The sequence below is a fragment of the Adiantum capillus-veneris genome, chromosome 3 (assembly GCF_014529385.1).
Source record: "Adiantum capillus-veneris isolate H3 chromosome 3, ASM1452938v2, whole genome shotgun sequence".
Lineage (NCBI taxonomy): Eukaryota > Viridiplantae > Streptophyta > Polypodiopsida > Polypodiales > Pteridaceae > Adiantum > Adiantum capillus-veneris.
This window is the reverse complement of record NC_140933.1, coordinates 177,037,987-177,059,497: the sequence shown is the minus strand read 5'-3', so window position 1 is coordinate 177,059,497 and position 21,511 is coordinate 177,037,987.

Here is a 21,511-nt window from a genome sequence, read left to right as displayed (position 1 = left end):
TAGATCAAGAAATGTGCTAAACTTTCTTTCCTCTGGCTCTGGTTGCTCATCTTTGGTCTTAGCTTCTTCTTTTTGCTCTTCCCCTTTGGTCTTCTCTTGCTTGGAGTCTTCTTGATCATCAGATATGTCTAGCTCCTCCTTTTTTTGGGTTTGTGTAGGCTAAGAGGAGGTGGTGATGGTGGTGGGTTGGACTCCAGGATTGACGATGGAGTTGGTGGCTTCTTCATGAAGTCCCGCTCAGCCTTGGTCTTTCTTTCTCTCTCTTGGCCTTCTTGATCTTCTAGCAGTTGCTGTCGTACTTCATCCACTTCTTCTTCTGTGAAAGGGACATTTGGGATATTCTCTGTTGTAGCATCCAGGATCTCAAAGTTTTTGATGTAATCTTCAAACGATCTCTGTGCACCCTTTGGGATGATCCCGACATGGCTTCTAGTGAGGGATTCCACAACTTGCTCAAATCTCCTTTCAGTGCTCTCTCGGCTCTGAAGCTTTCCATCAGTCTTTCGAGCCGTGCCACTTCCTGTGACTTGGTCTCCTTGCTCGGCACTTGTACAATTTCTTTCTTTCCTTTCTTCAGCTCTGGCGGATCTTCTAGCATGGTCTCTAGCCGACGCTTCAACCTTGTGGCTACTCTTGGTGCCTTGGGCGGTTCTTCTTCTTTATCTTCTTTCAGCCTTAGCCAATCATTCTGTGATGGAGGGTTAGGCCAGTTTCCCTTGGCATGTAGTGTCCATAAACCACTTTTGTTATTAGCTCACCTGGCACAATGTAGGTGGGATTTTTGTTGCCCATCTTCACTAGGTTGTCATGGATATAAGCAGCATAATTTATCACCTTTGGCTTGGTATTTTGCATTGCCAGGTGAAGGTGGTAGCAATGGCTCCAGGTGGCATTCTGTACTTTTGTGGCCGCTTTGTACACATATGGAAATACTGGTTGTAGAGCTGGCTCATGATAGCCACTTTTGGGTTTGCAATGTCTTCAAAAGTGTAGTTTCTCTTCTTTTCAGAGTACACCTTGACTTCATCTCTCCTTTTGGTCACACTATCTCCGTTGTTTGAGATATCTAGTGCTGCTGCCACCACTCTCTGTGTGATTACAATCATAGTGTCTAGCTTGCCCTGCAGATCAGTGACTCTGGCCACTCCGTCTTCTTTGATAGTGGTTACAAACTCCCACACTCTTTTGATGTCGATTCCCGCTGGCAGAGCTTCAGAGTAGTTATGGAGATCTATCTTCTCTAGGTATTCTTACATCTTGCTTCTGTCAAACTCATTGAGCTCCCGAGGTAGCATGGATAGCTCTATTGCATTTCCTTCAGTATCTTTGAACACGCCTTGGTAGATCTTCAAATCATTGGACTCTAGCAAATCCTCTTGAATCCACGTGCTGGTTGGCTTCAGAGTTCCTTCTAGGATGACAAACGGCTCTACTTCTTCCAAGTAGTCTTTTATTGTCATTCTCTTCTTCTTTGCCAATGATTTTGCGGCTGCCATGGATCCTGTTGCACTCAGTAGTCCGAAGTTAGAGTTTTTTCCATATTAGCTGAGAAACTGGGTTTTAACTATCCAAATGACTTGAAAATTGAAAATAAAACTTAAAAGGAACTTGGGAAACCCTGCATGTGCTCACAGCATCATTTTGGCCAAAATTTATCATTTAGACATCCTACGCGTAGGATGTCTATTTCATCAGTTTTTGGTGAAACTTGGCAGGCTGGTGGCCCTTGGCCTGTGCAACATGGCTATGTGATTGGAATTGGGTTTGGGCATCAAAATGTGCATTTTTGGGCAGATTCAGGCTTTAGGCTCACAAATTGGGTAGGATGTCCACAACAGGTGGCAAATGATATTCAAATGGTTTGAAATTTGATATATGAGCTTCTTGCACCAAGGTAATGGCTCCCATGAGGTCATTTCTTGCACAGTAGGTCAAAATCATGCTTGAGACATCCTACGCGTAGGATGTCTTTTTCATCAAAATATCTTGAAAATGGATCTGTGGGTAGCCCTTGGCATGTGGAACATGGTTCGGCTCTTGGATTTTGATTTAAACAAGAATTGGTGTTGGTAAGACCTTGAGTAGTGTTTTTGGGCTCAAAAAGTGCATCTTGGAGGTGTTGGGGGCCAAAAGTGATGGGAAAGGCTTGAAACTTGATATATGAGCTCATGAAGGGGTGATAAAGAGATCTAGAGTTGAAAAATACCATATGGGGGCCAAAAATGTCATTTAGACATCCTACGCGTAGGATGTTTAGTTCATCATTTTTACTTGTGACCACAGAGATAGGTTGGCAATGTACTTATGAATGTATTGTGCAAGTTTCATGTGATTTGAAGAAGTTTTGGTAGGCCTAGGATCCATTATGGCCTCTATGTTCTGAGTTTGCGTTTTTTGGTACACATGAGGTCAATTTTTGTCCAAATGTGATGAAACTTGGTGCCTAGCTTGTACAGGCTCTTCAAAAACTTTGTGTGATGAGAGATGTTGGGGTTGGTGCCCAGAAATGGCCTTGAGAAATCCTACGGTGTCGTGCCGTGGCCCGTGCATGGTGGGAACGGAAGCTAAGCTCTACAATATTATGGATTTTATGTGTATACCTTAAGTATGCATAAGTATATGCATTTTCTATTTAGCATGCAAAAAGCTAGTCGAAGTCTGATGTGTCACTCTTGTTGGGAATGGGCTTCGATCCCAAGCTTCTTTGTGAACGTCTTCTTAGAGCCATGATGAAATGAGCCTATAAAAATTACCTCCTATCTACTAGGAATCCTAGGTGGCATATGCCATGTATAACATGGCCAAAAGTGGCCTTAGTCATAGTATACCCCATGAGGTGTCATTCTACACATAGTAGATGCACTTTGGAGTGATTATGGACCTAGAAAAATCCCTTAAAAAAGTGGTTACGAGTTTGTTTGATGTCATCCATGATGTATGCCAAGCTCTCTCTCTCAATTTTTTATAAAGGTACTCTTGGAGACTTATGGCGGCAAGGAGAAGATATTTGGAAAAAAATCTAGAAGAACCTCTAGATTTTTCTTGAAGAGAAAGATCTAGAAGAACCTCTAGATATTTCTTGAGGAGAAAGATCTAGAAACTTTGAAGATAATTTCAAGATATTTTTGAAAAGGGAGACACTTGTCGCAAAAATCCCTTGGATATTTCTAAGCAAATATCTTCTTCAAGAGGCAACCTCACCTATAAAAAGAGCCTTTTGCTCCTCACTTGATCATCAAGAAAACCATCAAGCAACCAAGCGCTCAAGCAATCCCCATAATCAAGCCACTCTATCAAGCCATCACCCAACCTCCTAGCCATCTCCGTGAGGAAAACTCTGCTCAATCTCAGTCCAACACATCTTGAGCTTGCTACTTCATGCCTCAAGCCTTCTACCTCCTCACTTGTAATATTCATACACTCTATGTAACCTTCTTTCTTCAATAAAGACGCATTTTTGGTGGCTTGCAAACGGTGTTGGGGACTACTACGCATCATCTACTTCATCAAGTTGGCTACAATATCACAAGTCTTAAGGTGTGCTTCACTTCTTTGGATTAAGCTTGTGTGGGTCTTTGTGTGTTGATTGTCTCTTTTATCTCTTTCCTCCATTGTTTGGACTGCTTTCTGAGCTTTCTTAGATGAATAACCCCGATGGTGTAACTTTTCAACCCTTTCATTTTGTGCAACATATTAGAATTAACGTTTGTATTAGACGTAAAATCCACTTCCAACAGAGAATTGTGTTTCTCTTTGGGCCGGAAAGACTGCAAGAGATTCTTCTTTCTCCACATCCTCTTATTTTGCCACTACTAGACTACTCTAATTCTTTCGATGTGCACATATTTATTCTCCTCTAGGGGTCGAGTCTTGCTTCCTTAATATTACTATGAACCAAGAAGACTTGTATACACGGCTCATTCCTATTGCTAGGCAAAATATCTACATCTTTGTAAGCACTAAGTTACAGTTTCAAAGAACCATTCGCAGTCTATTTGGAGCACAACGACTTGCTATTATAAATGCATCAGTGAACCCTTTCATCCTACCTTTGATTAGATACGATCAAAGCCTTGATGTTTTTATCTTTGTTTTGTTTTGAGGGTTTCACGTGTGCGTATGTGTGTGTCTGCGTGTGAGATTCCAATGGCTACACACAATGTATTTGCTACAAACACTAAGCTTGCTTAAGTGAAAAGCTACACAGTCTCCCCACAAACCCTCACATCTAGAGGCCCGGCGCCTTCCTGGCAAGACCGCCAACTCTTTGACACACTTTTTGGTGAACCCGACGTGAAGTTTGTCAGGGTGAGTTAGTGGGGATCTGTAAGCTACGTCGAACATGGATGATCATCATCCGCAACAGCAAGGTATGCCTTTTGATCCCGCTACAATGCAAATGTTTCAAGAATTTGCCTTGTTTATGCAACAACAACATGCTGCAGAAAGAAGAAAAGTGTCAGCAACCAAAGCTATTCAAGCAGTGGTGCATAAAATGGATCGGTTTAATGGGAAAGATGTGACAAAGTATCTTCGTGGGTATGTAAAGGAGATGGAGTTGCATCGTGTGCCACAAGATGAGATGCTCCAAAGCTTTGATCTTGTTGTGACTCCTGAGATCAGAGAGCATGTGAGAGGAATCAGGAATGAGCATGGAAGAAATTGGGAGGAGTTCAAGCTAGCGATGAAGGAGGAGTATTTCATGGAGGACTCTGAGAGAGTAACAAAGAGAACTTTCTTGGAGTGGGTATCTAAACCGAAGGAGGGGCTCTCTCCAAAAGAGCTACTCAGGGAGTTTGAGCGACGATATGCTCAACTTACAAGGATAGAGGAGGCCACACTTGACTCAGAAAAGACAGAGCTCTTCTTACAAGCAACAGGAAAGGAGCTCCAAGATCAATTGGAGATACTTCTTGAGGACAAAGATGCTGAGCAGGGACTGAAGACAGATTGGAACGAAGTTGAAGCGGCTGTTACATTACTTGCCAAGCGCCAAAGGAGACGGGATAAGATGGTTGTTGGTAGTGCACCATCTACCTCCACAGCTTCTGAAAAGATGGTAAAGCCTTCTTCCTTTATACTTCCAAAAGTTGATGATGCTGTAATAGAAGAGCTTATGAAAGGTGTGAGGGATTTAAAAGTAAAACTCACAAAGCTTGAAGAGAAGGGGCAACCATTGGCACCATCTTCAAGGCAAAAACAACAACCTAAAGAAGGTTTTGTTCATAGATGCATATGGTGTGACAGCATAGAGCATGCTAGGAGAGAATGTGACAACTTTAGTGAAGCTTTGAGAAAAGATCTTGTCTTCTTCAAGGATGGGAAGATTCACTTAAGGGAGAGAGGTTTACCCTTAAGGACTAACATTGGGAAAGGAGGAATGCAGAGTCTGGTAGAGGATATGGCCACTACCCATGCCATCTCTGCATCTGAGGCATCTACTTATACAGTCAAGATTGAACCATTGAGGAGTTTTGAAGAAAATGGTAAGTTGTGGCCAAGTGCTATGGAGCTAGCAAGGAAAGGAAAGCTTACAAGAGAAGTCCTACATGAAGCAGGTGACTGTATTCGCCTAGAAATAGGATGGAATGACCCTGTGGACTCCTTGTCAGTGCATGCCTATATTGCAAAATGTCAAAACAATGAAGTTTTTGTGGAAGAAAAGCGCAGGCGAGAGACTGGTGACGAAGGACCATCAAAAATAATTACTAGAAGAAGCGATACAATACCTCCTCGAGCGCCTACAACACAGGAAGCACCCCCACCTGAAGTGACCATGGAAGAAAGTACATCTGGGAGGAAAAAGGATTCATCAAAAGGTAAGCCTAAACCTCCAACTTATAAGTTACAGTCTGATATTGAGGCTGCTACAGACTTAAAGAAAGTTCTAGAAGAAAGAATTTGAATAGCAAAATAGAGTTTACCTTGGGAGAAGTCCTTGGCATAGCCAAGCGCGAGTTTCACGAGGAGATCATTGATATCATCAAGAGAAAGAGGCAAAATCTTGTTGACACCACTCGCCCGCAATCTAAAGGAGAAAGCTTAAAGACACACGTAATACAAGTGGAAGACAGAGAGCATGATGAGGATGTCGTAGGGTGCTACCATTCTTCTGGAAGAACAAAGCAAGTACAATTTTCAAATGGAGATGAGGAATACGAAGCCATTCCAAGAAGTCACTTTTCCAGTAATCATTGGGCAAGAGCTACGACAGAGACAATGGTCAAGGTGGGTGATCTTGAAGAGCCATTTGTTGCCTTAATTGACCATGGTTCAGAAATAAACATAATGTCAAAGAGCTTATTCAACAAGTGCAAATTACCAATGGACACAGATCATGGATGGATGGTTAAGGTAGCAAATAATTCATCAGGTGAGTTATATGCAGCTTGTCCAAGTGTGAAAGTAACTATTGGAGATGTAAAGGAAGAGCAAAATTTCTTTGTACAGGACACATCTTCTTATGATCTCATCCTTGGACAACCCTACATTGTAGGGGTTAGAATGGAAACAAAGGTAATGGATGATGGTTCTGCTTATGGTAGGATAAGAAGTAAAGATGGAAAACGTGCTGTTCAATGTCTCACTGTCTGTGTGAATCATGAAAGAAACCGTGACAGTCTCCGAGAGCGCCCATTGCCCAGATTGAGTAAAGATTTTTATGATCATCGAGAGAGAATGGGTTTTGGCCAGGTACCATTGTAGAGCGGGATTACAATGGTACAAAAAGGGAAAGGTTCTCACATAAGGAGGATTTCTGTACAGGTTTTACAGGTCTAACAGAATATGGATATGTCTCTTTTCTAAAATGTGAGAACTTGAGTCGAGGTTCCCGCAAGCATGTACATAGTCTACAAAAGGAGTGGAAAGAGCATGGTCTGCTAGGTAGCAATGAAAACATAACATGTATGTTTGAGGAGTTTTCTTTTGTGGACACATTACAAGATCTGCAGTCTATAGTAAATTATCCTTCACATGACCAAAATGAGATAGTGAAAGTGTACTCACTTGAAATGTACAATGTGATTGAGGCATTTCAAAAGGAACAGGAGGATAGAAATAAAAAACATGAAGTAAAGGTGGACACCAAGTACAAGACTGTGGCAAAGAAGGTAAAACCAGTGGCACTTCCTTTGCCAAAGGACTGCAAGGAAAAGTTAGAACAGGCTTCTTTGCAACCTAGTCTCAGAAATCCAAAAGGGATTGGACACAGGTTTACAAAGGATTCTCTAAAGCAATTGAAGATTGGGAATGAGGAATCCTTGACACAGGTTGAAAGGGAATGTTTTGAAGAGATGCTCTCTAAACATGGAAAAGCATTTGCATTTGAGCCACATGAGATAGGATGTGTAGATCCTACCATTGTTGCTCCTATGGTGATCTTTACCATCCCTCATGTACCTTGGAACTTACGGCCAATACCAATTCCAGAGGCTCACTTACCAAAGTTAATTGAGCTGCTAAATGAGAAGATCAATATGGGTATTTTGGAGCCTTCATGTGCTCCATACTCAAACATGTGGTTCACAGTACCAAAGAAGAATGGAGCTTTGCGCTTCATCCAAGATATGCAGCCGGTCAACAAAGTCACAATCAAGAATATGGGTACATGGCCAATTGTGGATGAGTTTGCAGAAGCATTTGCAGGAAGGGCAATATATTCTATGGGAGATTTGTACTCAGGATATGATTAGTTCCAACTAGCAATGGAAAGCAGGGATGTGACTACCATGAGGACAACTTTGGGTTTGGTAAGGATGTGTACCTTACCACAAGGAGCAACCAATTCGGTTGCACATATGATGAATGGTATGAATAAGGTCTTACGTGAATTTATTCCCCAAGTAACTATGCCTTTTCTTGATGATGTTCCTATCAAAGGATGTGAAGAAATTGATAAAGATGAAGCTTTGGATTCTAAGGGGTGCCGCAACATTGTGGCACAACACATAAATGATTGTGACAAGATCCTATCCAGACTGGAAGAGGTGAACCTTACCCTCTCAAGACAGAAGTCTGTGTTTGGAGTGAAAGAGGTGTTGATTTTTGGGCACATGTGTGGCCCCAATGGGAGACGACCTTGTCCAACAAAAATTGATGCAATTCAAAAGATGAAGGAGGTATGCATATCTGTGAGTGAAGTTCGCAGATTTATTGGTGCATGTGTGTTTTATGTTATATGGTGCCTGCCCTGAGCCTCCCTGAGTCCCTTTTAAGCATTATTTCAAAAAAAAAGACAAATTGATAGAAAGAAACTCCCTGTGTGGATTTCAGAGCCTCCGAGCCATTTTCTGACTCTTGGAGTGCTTTTCGGCGATGAAAGTTTTTGATGTCGGTCTCCATAGCTTCCCGATCCCTTGGGGATCCTTGCCATATGGTTTTTGTCGACTTTGGCTTCACCGGATCTCCATTTGGAAATTGGTCGCTCATGAAGTGCCCGTGGTTGCGTTTACATGTCGTCGATAACTTGTGGTGGTCTACCACCATAGGACTTGGTTGTTGATGGTTTAGGAAAGTCGCTCGTGAAGTTTGGTGGCAAACAGACATGCGGTTTGGCCGCGAGAGCTATTTGACGCTTTGTGTGTCTGATGCCGTTTCTGAAGTTTAGCGCCGCTTCGGGTCATCATATGGCCATGTGGGCTATATAGACTTGTCAAGCATGTCGAGATGCTCCTACCCATGAGTTTTGGTAGCATTTGTGCGTCTTTCCACCAATTTCCCATTTGGTGGCCTCTTGCGGGGCTGTAGGAATTAGGGTTTTTCTTGATGGTTTTCTACTGCCTTTGGTCGTCCAAAAGTGGTCTCCTATGCTAGGGTAAGCTGCCAATGAAGCCTCATTGCTTTTGGGTTAGGCGTTAGGTGGTCACTTCTACCTGTAGGTCTCTACTGCTCGCTTTCTATGTGAACCCTACGCTAGTTTTCGCGACAAAACATGCTTAAAAAAGCTCAAGGTGGTGAGCCTACCTATCATGTCTGGAGCCTGTCAGGTAGTCGTGCACGTTGTAGAAGCTGTTGAGCTTATATGTGAAGCTACTCAATATATGGCTTCTCTATATATGGCACCCAGGTCCCCTCTATATATACATCATCTCATGTGTGTATTCTACACACTTTGGGGTTCTATTTCTGTGCTCTCTCTTTCTCTCTCAACATGGTATCAGAGCAGTACGTTTTTTTTTTCAATTTTTCTCCTGATCCAAATTGATTTTGTAGAAGGAAGTATTTTCAAATTTTGCACTGATTTTGAGTTATCGTTCGTGGATTGCGTACATACCTAAAAAGCAACTTTCTCTTTTTGTTTTTAATTTTTCTGCTTATTGAAAACGATTTTGCAGAAACTACCCGTTACAGCGATCGAAATCAATGTGGTCTACAATTTTGCAGAAGGAAGTGTTTTCAAATTCTGCACCGATTTTGAGTTATCATTCACGGACTCCATACATGTCCGAAAAGAAAGTTTCGTTTTATGTTTTTGATTTTTCTGCTTATTGAAAACGATTTTGCAGAAACTACTTCGCGGGACGGACCAGAATCGATGTGGTCTACAACTTTGCAGCAGGAAGTGTTTTCAAATTCTGCACCGATTTTGAGTTATCGTTCACGGACTACGTACATGTCCGAAAAACAAGTTTTGTTTTCTGTTTTTTGATTTTTCTGCTAATTGAAAACGATTTTGCAGAAACTACTCGACGGAAGGACCGGAATCGATGTGGTCTACAACTTTACAGAAGAAAGTGTTTTCAAATTCTGCATCGATTTTGAGTTATCGTTTGTGGACTGCGTACATGTTCGAAAAGCAAGTTTTGTTTTATGTTTTTGATATTTCTGCTAATTGAAAATGATTTTGCAAAAACTACTTTGCGAAAGGGACCGGAATCGATGTGGTCTACAACTTTGCAGAAGGAAGTGTTTTCAAATTCTACACCGATTTTAAGTTATCGTTTGCAGACTACGTACATACCTGAAAAGCAAGTTTCGCTTCTTTTTTTTGATTTTTCTGCTAATTGAAAACGATTTTGCAGAAACTACCCGCGTGAGGGATCGAAATCGATGTGGTCTACAACTTTGCAAAAAAACTAGCCGCTGCAGGCATCAGAATTGATGAGAAACTATTTGCTTGAGCCATCGGAATTGATGTGGTCTATAACTTTGAAGAAGAAAGTTTCTCTAAATTCTGCACCGATTTTGGGTTATCGTCTTGGACTGAGAATATATTTGAAAAGCAAAATTTTACTTTTTGCTTTTGATTTTTCTCATAATTGAAAACTTTTCGATTATATTTTTTCTTCATCAATCATAAATTTGTTATTGACGTAAGTTTGCTGCAGAAGCCAGCTATATATCGTTAAGATTCAGTCGAGCCGTTGATGATCGTCCAAATTCTATCAAGCTACTGTTGGTACATGATCTTTTGTTATATGATATACTCGTTCATTGATTCTCGTATAATTATTCTTTTAGAGATATAATTTACGTCCTTTTATTGATAATTTCTCGTTGATACCATAGTGCTTTTGATGGTACCATGATGATGTTTTGTTAGTACTTTGGTCATGGTGATTTTCGTTGATACCATGATGATATTTCATTGATACCATGGTTATTCTCGATGATGCTATGATGATGTTTCGTTGATACCATGGTTATTCTCGGTGATTCCATGATGATATTTCATTGATTCCATGGTGATTTTTGTTGATACCATGATGATGTTTCGTTGATACCATGGTTATTCTCGGTGATATCATGATGTTGTTTCGTTGATACCATGGTTATTCTCGGTGATACCATGATGTTGTTTTGTTGATACCATGGTTATTCTCGGTGATGCCATGATGTTGTTTCGTTGATACAATGATTATTCTCGTGATATCATGATGCTTTATGTAGTATATACACATATCATTTGCATCACGTAATCACACATCTTGTACTCTTACGTTCATACTTTATGTACCATATGTTGTCGTGCATATATATGTCGTCAAAAGAGTGGTGTCGGGAACCATCTCTTATGGCATTGTGAACGTAATTATTTCACTAACGATGCTAATAATTTTCATGAATATGTTTTTTTTTAAAGTCTATGATCTATGTAGGATTAATCAAAGAATTGATTTTATGAAGACAAACTTGGTGACAATAAAAGATTTATGAAGATATGTTTGGTGATGCCATATTGATGACAACATGACGACATGTTTGGTAATGCGATATTGATGACAAGCTACACAGCAGATTCACGGAGACACTTTTGATTACAAGCTAATCGATAGCCTTTACACCTCTTTATTGAACCTTTGTATTCATTATTTGATAGGATAGGAGTAATGTAACTCCTCATAAAACATTCATTGTAAAAAGAGTGATGTAGCTCCTCATAAAATATTCATTGTAAAAGGAGTGATGTAGCTCCTCGTGAACATTTGTATATTCAATGATTTTTATAATATAACGGTGGGTGTATATAGAGCTGTGGGTTTTTCCCTTGATCCCCCAAGGGTTTTTTCATCCACAGTTAGGGACCCTTATTTGAGCGGGGGTGTTGAGCTTATATGTGAAGCTACTCAATATATGGCTTCTCTATATATGGCACCCAGGTCCCCTCTCTATATACATCATCTCATGTGTGTATTCTACACACTTTGGGGTTCTATTTATGTGCTCTCTCTTTCTCTCTCAACAGAAGCTACTGGAAGTTTCATTCGCTCTAGGTGGAAGGAGCTCTCTCTCAAAAGGCAATAGTGGAAATGATCTTAAAATGAAGTGAAAATTTCGTATAATGGGGGTCCCCGAACCACTTTCCATGAAATTTGACATGTGATCCCAACTTCTTGCGAGATGCGGTTTATGCTAAAAAATTCTTGATTTGGACTCCATTTGCCAAGTTTCCGAGAATTTGCCCTTTCGGTCAAAATCTGGCCAAAACACGCTTTTTGCTCCATTCTCATAATTGCACCCGCATTGTACCATATGTTTTCCTATAGTCACTGATCATATCCCTATTTTTTTTTTCATTACGATCGTTTTTCGCTTGCTTTTTGTAGAATTAGTAAAATTAAAAGGAGAATAGCAAATTAAACCCAAAAAATCTCCAAAAATCATAACAAATAAAAAACATCACCACAAAATACTATATACACTCACATGCAATTTTTATGGCCGGATTTCTCCATTATACCAATATTTTGCCGCTTAATGGCTATTTTTACTTATATACACACACCTAGGGGCTTGATTTGGCGTTTGGTTCCATATACTTGTCTATTCATGCTGTATAAGGGCATATCTACTTGGGTTAGTCCAAAAAAGTTTGCAATCAAATGACAACCCTTTAAAATAGTCGAAAAACATGCCCTTTTTTGCTCTTTTTTCCATTGGGTCCGCATTTGAGAATGCCTGCCCCCCTCCTAGCCGGAGTCCTCCCGGATGACAAGGTATCTCCGCGGTGTATCTGCCATGCATGGATTAAAAACAATTGTGCTAATGCTTGGCCATGTAATGTGGCCCTATATGATGCATACTCGATCAATGCATGGAAAAAATTAATGATGTGTAAAAAGAGAGTATAAGCAAGATGCTTATTGGCATTCGTTGTCGAGGTTCCCTGTTTGTCGTTGATTTGGTCGGCAGATTTTCTTTGTAAGTAAAATCTGTAACTCTACCGCTCTCTGTTTGATTGTCTTTCTCGCAAAAGTCGCATGGTTTGCCGCTATTGTCGATATGGCCATGGTTGTCTCCTTGGAGAGAATTTTCGTGGCTGAATTGGCCGTAGTCTTTGTCTCTTTTGCTTTCCATTTATAACTTTGCTTTGGAGGTTTTTGTAGGTTTATTGCTACTTCCGCGGTTGTCATTGTTTTGCTTCTGATTGGCATCCACATATATCGGTTTGCCGGTTTCATATGTAGTGTATGTCTGCCTTCCGATGTTGCTTGTACTAAAGGGAGTTCCTTTTGCTTCGGTTTTGGGATCCAAATGCGAGTCGCATTTAAGTTGTTGCTGCGCATTTTCTTTGGGATCCATATCTGTTTTATTCCCTTGGTTTTTGGTTGAACTATTTTCTCCTTTTGACTCATGCTATTATGTTGTGGTTTGTTTTCCATGTCATCTCTATCCTTCCATAGCCATACTTGTTTGTTGCGTATTGCTAACTTGGATCTTGGCACTGCGGTCTGTTTGGTTGGATGTTTGTAGTGGACATGGTTGGCAGTCCCCTGCTTCTTCGCCTTATGCATCGTGTTGTTCCTGAGTGGCACCCATCCTTTTGGTTCTTTATCGAGTGACTGTGTTGCTGGCACATGATTCTTTCGGGGTTGCTGAGCAAAGGCTATTACCTGTTCTTCTTGAGCCTGCTGAATTTTTAATGCATCCGCATTCCAATCTATCTGCACATTATACTCTTTTTGCCAAGGTTGTCCCAACAACATGGGGTGTTGTGTGCTCTCATCCTTGACCACATAAAACTTGTGTGAGTAAATATATTGGTGTAATTGTACATGCAATATAGTCCAGCCCAATGTTTGCAGCAAATGTGATGTACTACTTTCCAGCACTTGTGGAGTAGGATGTAGTTGACCTTTGAGCTTGAGCTGTTTGTATAATCTGTAAGAGATTATATTTGCTTGAGCTCCAGAATCAAGCAATTCCATCGATTCAACTTGATTGCTACCCACTTTGACTGCAATTATTGGCTCCACTGTGTCTTCATCAAAATTCTTAGTCGAATAACATTTATTCGCAATGGTTGATCCACATTGTTGTTGTTGTTGTAGAAGCCGTCTTTTTGCAATGCGTTCTTTTGCTTCTACCTGGGCTTCTTCTCGTACCCTTTGTTTCTCCTTCATCCATTGTTTTTCTTGATGGATTTGTTGAAGCATATCCTGTGTTAGTGGCAAATGATACTTTTTTAATCGACACCCACTAATCCAATTTGGCATTTCTTCACCTGCTAATGTAGCAAGCTTGACAGCTCCACTTTGTGATAAGTCAGTAATCACAAAGGGTCCCAACCCTTGCTTTTTAATTTTCTTGGCATGTTGTTTCAAGGCATAAACAAGTACATTATCACCTGTTTTGAACTCTTTCGTGCACACATGCTTGTCAAAAAACTCCTTTTGTCTTCTCTTTTTAGCATAGATCGAAGCTACAGCTCGTAAGCAAAGTTCATCTAGATTTTCAAGATCATCGATTCTCGAAGAGAGCTCATGCCCTGTCCATTCTAAGAGTTTCGCTACTCGTAGAGTTGGAATTAAAAACTCTATGGGTAATATAGCTCTTAGGCCAAACACCATGTTGTACGGTGTTGTTCCTACTGATGTTTTGGTCCACTCTGGGTTTTTTGTTGTTTCTTGTTTTGATTTTTGAGATTTTGTTTCTGTTTTAGCTTTTTGAAATTGTTTTATTTCCACTTGCATCCCTTTCCTTCGAGCTTTCAAGAATCTTCATGATATTTGGTCTTTCACACAATCCTCTGCTTTGACAAGCATTAGATAGTGAGTTTTATCTTTTATCCTGGGCATCAGGTTCTCTCTTATTTTATTTTCTACTCGTTTTTTCCTATAGCGTTCCTGGCGTCTAGGGTGCTGATTGGCAAAATCATAAAACTTGATATTCTCTGTTTTCTCCCCAATCTCGCTTGAGTTGTCTGAACACTCATTATCTGCATCGTTATTTACCTCCAAATGCTCAGAGGAGTTATAAAACTCTTCTTGTCCTGGCGGTTCTACAATCTCATCTCCTTCTGGTATAAGGCTTACCATGTAATAGGGTAGCACATCATAGCCATCCTTATCGCAAAATTTTGTCATTGGGCTATCTGTAATGGTACAGACATCCAATGTTGCCAGTATGTGTTCCCATTCCAGAGGTTCCAAGGCATCTTCAGGAAAACATTCTGGAATATAATCCTTGTCCTCGATAGATCTCTCTAAAACGCATTCCTCTCTTTTCAAGCTCCCACAATGTGAAGCTCCGCACATCCATAGCACCTTTTTTTACCCTAACCATGCTCGGAGTTCGGACCCTGTCAATGTAGCTGAATCAAACTCTTCCACCGGTGTCTGGTTCGCATCTTTGTAACTATGGTCTTTTAGGTGTATTTTGGTTGTAGTCTTGCCATGTCTAAGGTAGATGTGGTCGTAACCCCAATCCTGGACCATCTTTAACTGTCTCATGAACGGTCTTCCCAAGATGATATCGTAATTGTTCTTTTGTCAAAATCAACTATTGCAAATGTATGCTCATACTCGATTCTGCATGAAGTGACAATTACTTTTTCTAAGAGTTCTAGAGGCTTCTCCATAAACCCATATGCCAATTGCAATTTCATTCTGGTAGCTCCCAAAGCCGGTTTTCCCCATTTTTTCCAGGTTTCCTTAGAGTCAATAGCGACTCTGCTCCATTGTCAAGAATAGCTTTGGAAACTACTCCTTGTAATTCTACGGGTAGTGTGGTGTTTCCATCTTCTCCCTCACAATACTCTCCAACCTTGTTTAAAGGTACTGGCCTAGTGTTTAGTTGAGGCCTGTCCAATTATCTGATCCCTTCTTGAAGCTTTGAGGTGGGGTCTTTCACTCCAAATTTTTCTAAGCATTTGCCTGCTGTGGTCCACATGTTTGGTCGTAACCTCAGGAGTTCGGCTAGTGTGATTGTACATGCCACTGGGTGGACAATAATTCAATCAACCCTTGTGAATCCATCACTCCTAGACCTAAGGGAAAATTACAAGCATGAACATCTAGAGATATTCTTGAGGTGACAGCGGAGGTAATTGAAAAGTTAAGTGAATCCTTAAGTAACTTTTCAATTCACGTTGCACAAACTGTAGGTCCCAAGGGACAAGCAAAGAAGTCAGAAGAGCGAGAGCCACCATGACGTAGGAGAATCTTGCAATGTTGGAATTTCGGAGATTCTGGACATGGGATGTATAATTGTCCTTGGCCCCATGGGGAGCCAGGGAGACCTAACTTGAATTACCCAATGATGAATGCAGGTGAAGGAACTAATCAACAACAACGGCTTCTACAAAGGCCAAATGGAGCAAGACCACCTCCACGAGGAGTGGAAGGAGTTCCACCTTTGCCAGACCCAAATTTACATGTGGTAGAGGTGATAAATTCCAATGAGATTAACCTAGAAGCAAATGGCATTAAGCATGGCCGAGAAAAAGGTAAGGAGAAAGAAGGAGTTACGTCACAAAGTGGCCATGGACAATAAAAGAAGGAAAAGGAGACCAAGGAAACAAAGAGGACGCGACGTCGTATTAACCTCCAAGACTTTCCTCTTGGACATGGTATGGCTCCGTACAACTTGTTGGAAGACATGAGAGGTAAGGGTCCTGATATCTCATGGCCTCAATTTCTTGCATTATGTCCACAAGTTAGGAGGGATTTAACAAGGGCAGTTAGCACTAGGAGAAAGGTAAAAGAGAGTGTGCCTATTGTAAAAATTGCACAAGCTGAAATGAATGAGGATATTAGACCTATGCTAGATTGTTACATCAAAGGAAGATTGGTTAGGAAAGGTCTAGTGCATGGGGGTGCACAAATTTGCATCATGACAGAGGGACTCATGCAAAGACTAGGCATGCACATCCATGAGACACCTGAAATCAAAGTGAAGATGGCAAACAATAGCAAGGCTAGGTGCGTAGGCATTTGTAAAAATTTCTTTGTGGAGGCCATTAAGAAGGATGTGGATTTTTATGTTATGTTGACCAAGGAAAATGGTTAGCCATTTATCCTAGGAAGACCATGGCTAATGAAAATGCGAGCTTTGCAGGATTGGGAGAGTGGAAAATTAAGTTGTAGAAATGACAATCATAAGAAGGTTGTCTTTTACATGAAGGAGCAACTCCAAAAGGAGCTCCATGAAGAATCATCACGAAGCGAGATGGAGGAAGGCTAGACTGATAGCACTTTAAAAGAAGAAAGTAGTGATAGCATTACTAAAGAGGAGTCTTCCATCAAAGTCATGGGGGTAAGGTTTAAGCCAAGCAACCAAGAGACCTCTTGTCAAGGCTTGGAAGAGGTAGGTACTCAAGAGAACCAAAATGTGCAAGATGAAGGAATGTTAGAAGGTATGTTGTCTACAACACTTACAAAGGATGAAAGAGAGGAGTTCAAAGGTGTGTTAAGGATATATCCTAGGCTTTTTGCTAAATATTACATCGATGTGCGTGGAGTAGATGCTATTCAACACAAGATTGAGTTAACGCCAGAGGCCACACCTAAGGCTCAAAAGCTACGAAGGCTAGAGTCATCAAGGAGAAGGCTTTACTCAAGGAGGTAAGAAAGCTACTAGCAGCATGTTTCATTTATCCAATGGAGAATTGAGATTGGGTCTCTCCCGTTGTTGTCACTCCCAAGAACAACGGCAAGTGGAGGGTGTGTGTGGATTACCGTCCACTGAATGCACCAACAAAAAGAGATCACTTTCCCCTCCCATTTTAGGATAAGATACTAAATGAGATAGTTGGTCATGAGAAGTACACTGTGTGTGATGGCTACTCAGGCTACTTTCAAATAGGTATCGCATTGGAAGATCAATTGAAAACAACCTTTATCACTCCTTGGGGTTGTTATGCTTTTAGAGTCATGCCATTTGGTCTGACAAATGCTCCTGCAACATTCCAACGTTTCATGAACATGGTGTTTCAAGCATTCTTTGGAAAGTCAATTAGGGTGTTCATTGATGATTTTTGCATTTATAGCTCAAAATCATTGCATCTACAAAGGGTAGAAGAAGGTTTAAAGAAGCTCTACGACATGGGAGGTCAACTCAACCCCGACAAGTGCCACATAGGTGAGGATGAAGTGATCTTGCTCGGTCACAAGGTTTCCTATAAAGGCATTAAGGTGGATCCTTCAAAGGCAAAGGATCTTATTGAGCTCCCATCACCGAAGAGTCTTAAGGAGGTCATCTCTTTCATTCAGAAGGTGAAGTATATGTCACGCTTCATTCACTTAGCCTCGGAGTTGCTTCATCCTTTGCAAAAGTTGACGCAACAAGTAGAATTTGCATGGTCTGATGAGCTTGAAGAGTATTTTTGTAACATTAAAGTCATTTTGTCAGAGCTACCAACACTCATGACTCCTTTTTGGGAGTACACATTCTTTGTTAGCTCTAGTGTTGGAAGGGAAACAATTGGTGCTGTGTTGCTACAACAAGATCCCCACAGTACAAGGATGCGACCCATCTACTTTGCTAGTAGGGTCATGAATGCTTTGGAGAGAGACTACACAGAAGCAGAACTCATGATGCTTTCTCTCATGTTTGCGGTGAGAAAGTTTAGATCCTACCTGATACCAAAACCTTTTGTAATTCTCACTGTAGAAAATTTGTTCCCTTGGGTGTCATCTCAAATGAATCTTAGTACTAGGATCTCAAAGTGGATTATGGAGTTGCAAGAGTTCCAATACTCTTTCAAGGTAGAAGATAGTGTGCGTACACAATTGGCAGGGATTCTCACTTATAGGGTACATGAGAAGGAAATTAAGGTGCCTCAAGTAAAGACCCTACCATTGCCACCACCAAAAAGTATTCCCAATGCTTTTACCTTGTTCTTTGATGGAGCTTTTCGACGAGCCACAGGGAAAGCAGGGGGAGGGCTAGTGTTGCTCAACCCAAGTGGAGAGGTGGTCATGAAAGAGAAGGTCAATCTATCAGGTTCAACTAGCAACAATGAAGCAGAATACGACACACTACTTCATGGTTTGAAGATGTGCATTGGCCAAGGGATAAAACGTCTCATGGTAAAGGGAGATGCACTTCTCATTGTTAAACAGATTTTAGGCATTTGGGCATGCAAGAATGAAAGCTTAAGGACAAAAGTTCATGCCATTCGTAGGATGTTTAATCAGTTTGAAGAAGTGCAACTATATCATATTCCGAGGAAACAAAATGAAGATGCCGATTTACTTGCACAACAAGCAGTTACATGTATTGAGAAAGAAGTGGAGGCCATCATGGTGGCAGCAGCTATCAAGCAACCGAGATACCAGGGATTGGAGTCATTGTCTCCCATTATTGGCTACATTTTGGAGGGACAGTTTCCACAAGACTTCACAAAAGCTCAAAAGAGGAGACTCACGAAAAAGGAAAGTTTTGATATCTTTCTAGAAGGCTCCCTCTATCAAAGAGGAAAGGATCAAGTGTGTAGAAGAGTACCAACTATCAAGGAAATTCCAGCCATTCTAAAAGGTTTGCATGAAGAGGCATGTGGCGGTCATTTTGCCCAAGAATAAACCGTGAAGAAGATATTTCTTGTGGGATATGTTTGGCCAAGCTTGCATGTGGATCTCCAACATTGGTGTAAAAGCTGTCACAATTGTCAGGTAAATGGAAATAAAAGGCTGGTGCATGGTTCGAGGCAAATAGTGCTTGCAAATGGACCCTTTGAAAAGTGGGGCATTGATGCTATGGGTCCTCTTCCTAGAACAAAGAATGGTAAAATCTACATTTTAGTGGTTGTAGACTACATGACTAGGTGGGTAGAGGCTCAAAGTGTGGCAAGGGTAAATGGGAAAACAATGAGCAGGCTTGTCTACAGTAACATTTGTTGTAGATTTGACACACCTATAGATATTGTTTTGGATAATGGTCCGGGGTTCAAGAAGGGTTTACTCACAGAAGTTTGTGAAGAGCTTCACATTCTACATCGTCATAGCACACCATACTACCCACAGTCAAATGGTTTGGTGGAGAAGGCTAATGGTGTCATTGCAGGCATCATTAGAAAGATGGTGCAAAACAAGACAAAATTATGGCATGACTTCTTGGATGGTGCCTTGTGGACATATCAAACCACATATAGTTCACACCATTTCACTTTGTCTATGGTCAAGAGGCTTTGCAGACTATCGAGCTCAACATTTCAACAATGCGGCTTCATGGAAAAGGTGCACAAGATGATCAAGAGGTATGGATGGATGGACTTATTACGTTAGTGGATCTTGACTGGAAAAGAGAAGCAGCTTACAAGTGCTACAAGAGAGAATCCACACAAGCGAAAGAAAAGCTCGACAAGAAACTGAAGGACAAAGGCATCAAGGAAGGAGAGCTTGTGCTAAGGTATGACAATCGCCTTGACAATTGTTTCGATGCCAAGTTTGAAACTAGATGGCAAGGGCCATACATAGTCTAGAAGGCTTTCAATTCAAGTTACTATCATCTTATGGACTTGAATGGTAAAGAGCACTCCAGGAAGGTAAACGGTTATCGCTTGAAGCCCTATTTGAGTCTCCTTCTACCAAAGGATCTACCGAAGAACTGTCAAAGAAAGACTATCTCATGTAAGTCTTGTTGCATGAAGCATGAGTGTGACAAGAAGCCACACAATGAAAATCCTGTCAAGGGACCAAATATCATAGAGGACTACTCAAAAGCACTCTCTTTGCAAAAGATGCTTTATGATGGTACATGAATATATCATCATCCTGGGGGAGGGCTAATGATAGCCGTTTTTCGGCTCTTCATAATTTCCATAGTGAGTTACCTCACCCTACCAAAATCACATAAACACTGTGGCTATTCTTACCTTTTTACTGTACATAGGCGTGTGTGAGTTAGGGAGTTTTTCCCATTTCTCCTTAAAACCCTTAGCTACCTAGTAATTTGGGCTAGTTGAGCCAAAAAAATAACTAAAATAAATAAAATGAAATTTATTATGGCCCATTTGTGTGTATATATTTCATTGTACATAGAGCCCAAATATAGAGAATTTTCATAATTATTTTGGTATTTATTTAAATATTTCTACTTAAAGTGTGCGTTATTTTTCTATGTATGCTATGTACATTGACTCACCATTACCATAATCTTTCGTACCTATGTATTCTATAAAAAATCATTTCATGCAAACTTCTCTTATTTTTGGGCGAGAAACCACTCCAAGGAAAAACCTCAAAAATACCTTTCACATGAGTCATTGCCTTTCACTAAATTCCTATTTCCTAGAGGTTATTTTTTTAAATCTCTTGTAAATAAATATACTTCAATAAAAACAAATGAGGGTCCCCTCATTTGATTCCTTATATTTTTATATATCTCTTTTTTTCATTTTATATTTTTATATAGCTGACACTATTCTAAATTCCATAAATTGTTTATATATACTAACATTTTTTTTCCCATCATATCCATGTATTATATTTTGCATAATCCACAACCATGCATATTTCCAAACCCCTAAGAATCAATTAAGTCATGCTCTCATGCAAGGAGGGGCTCACCTTTGGAGCCATATGCAAATTCAACAAAAGGGGGGCCACTGAAGACTTTTTGTGAAGAAAAATAGGTATTTTATATCCATCTCCACTCAGGATTTGAAGCGGTGGTCAAAAGAGAAAATGTGGACCAAGAACTAAATAATCACCACAAAAACTTTGGTGATTTTTGGAGCAACCACCGGTGAGCTAGGATTTTTTGAGTGGACCCCAGTCTGTCCACTTTTCTCACAAATAGCCCATAGTCTTCTCTCACCTCTTTCCACACTTCTCCACACACACACACA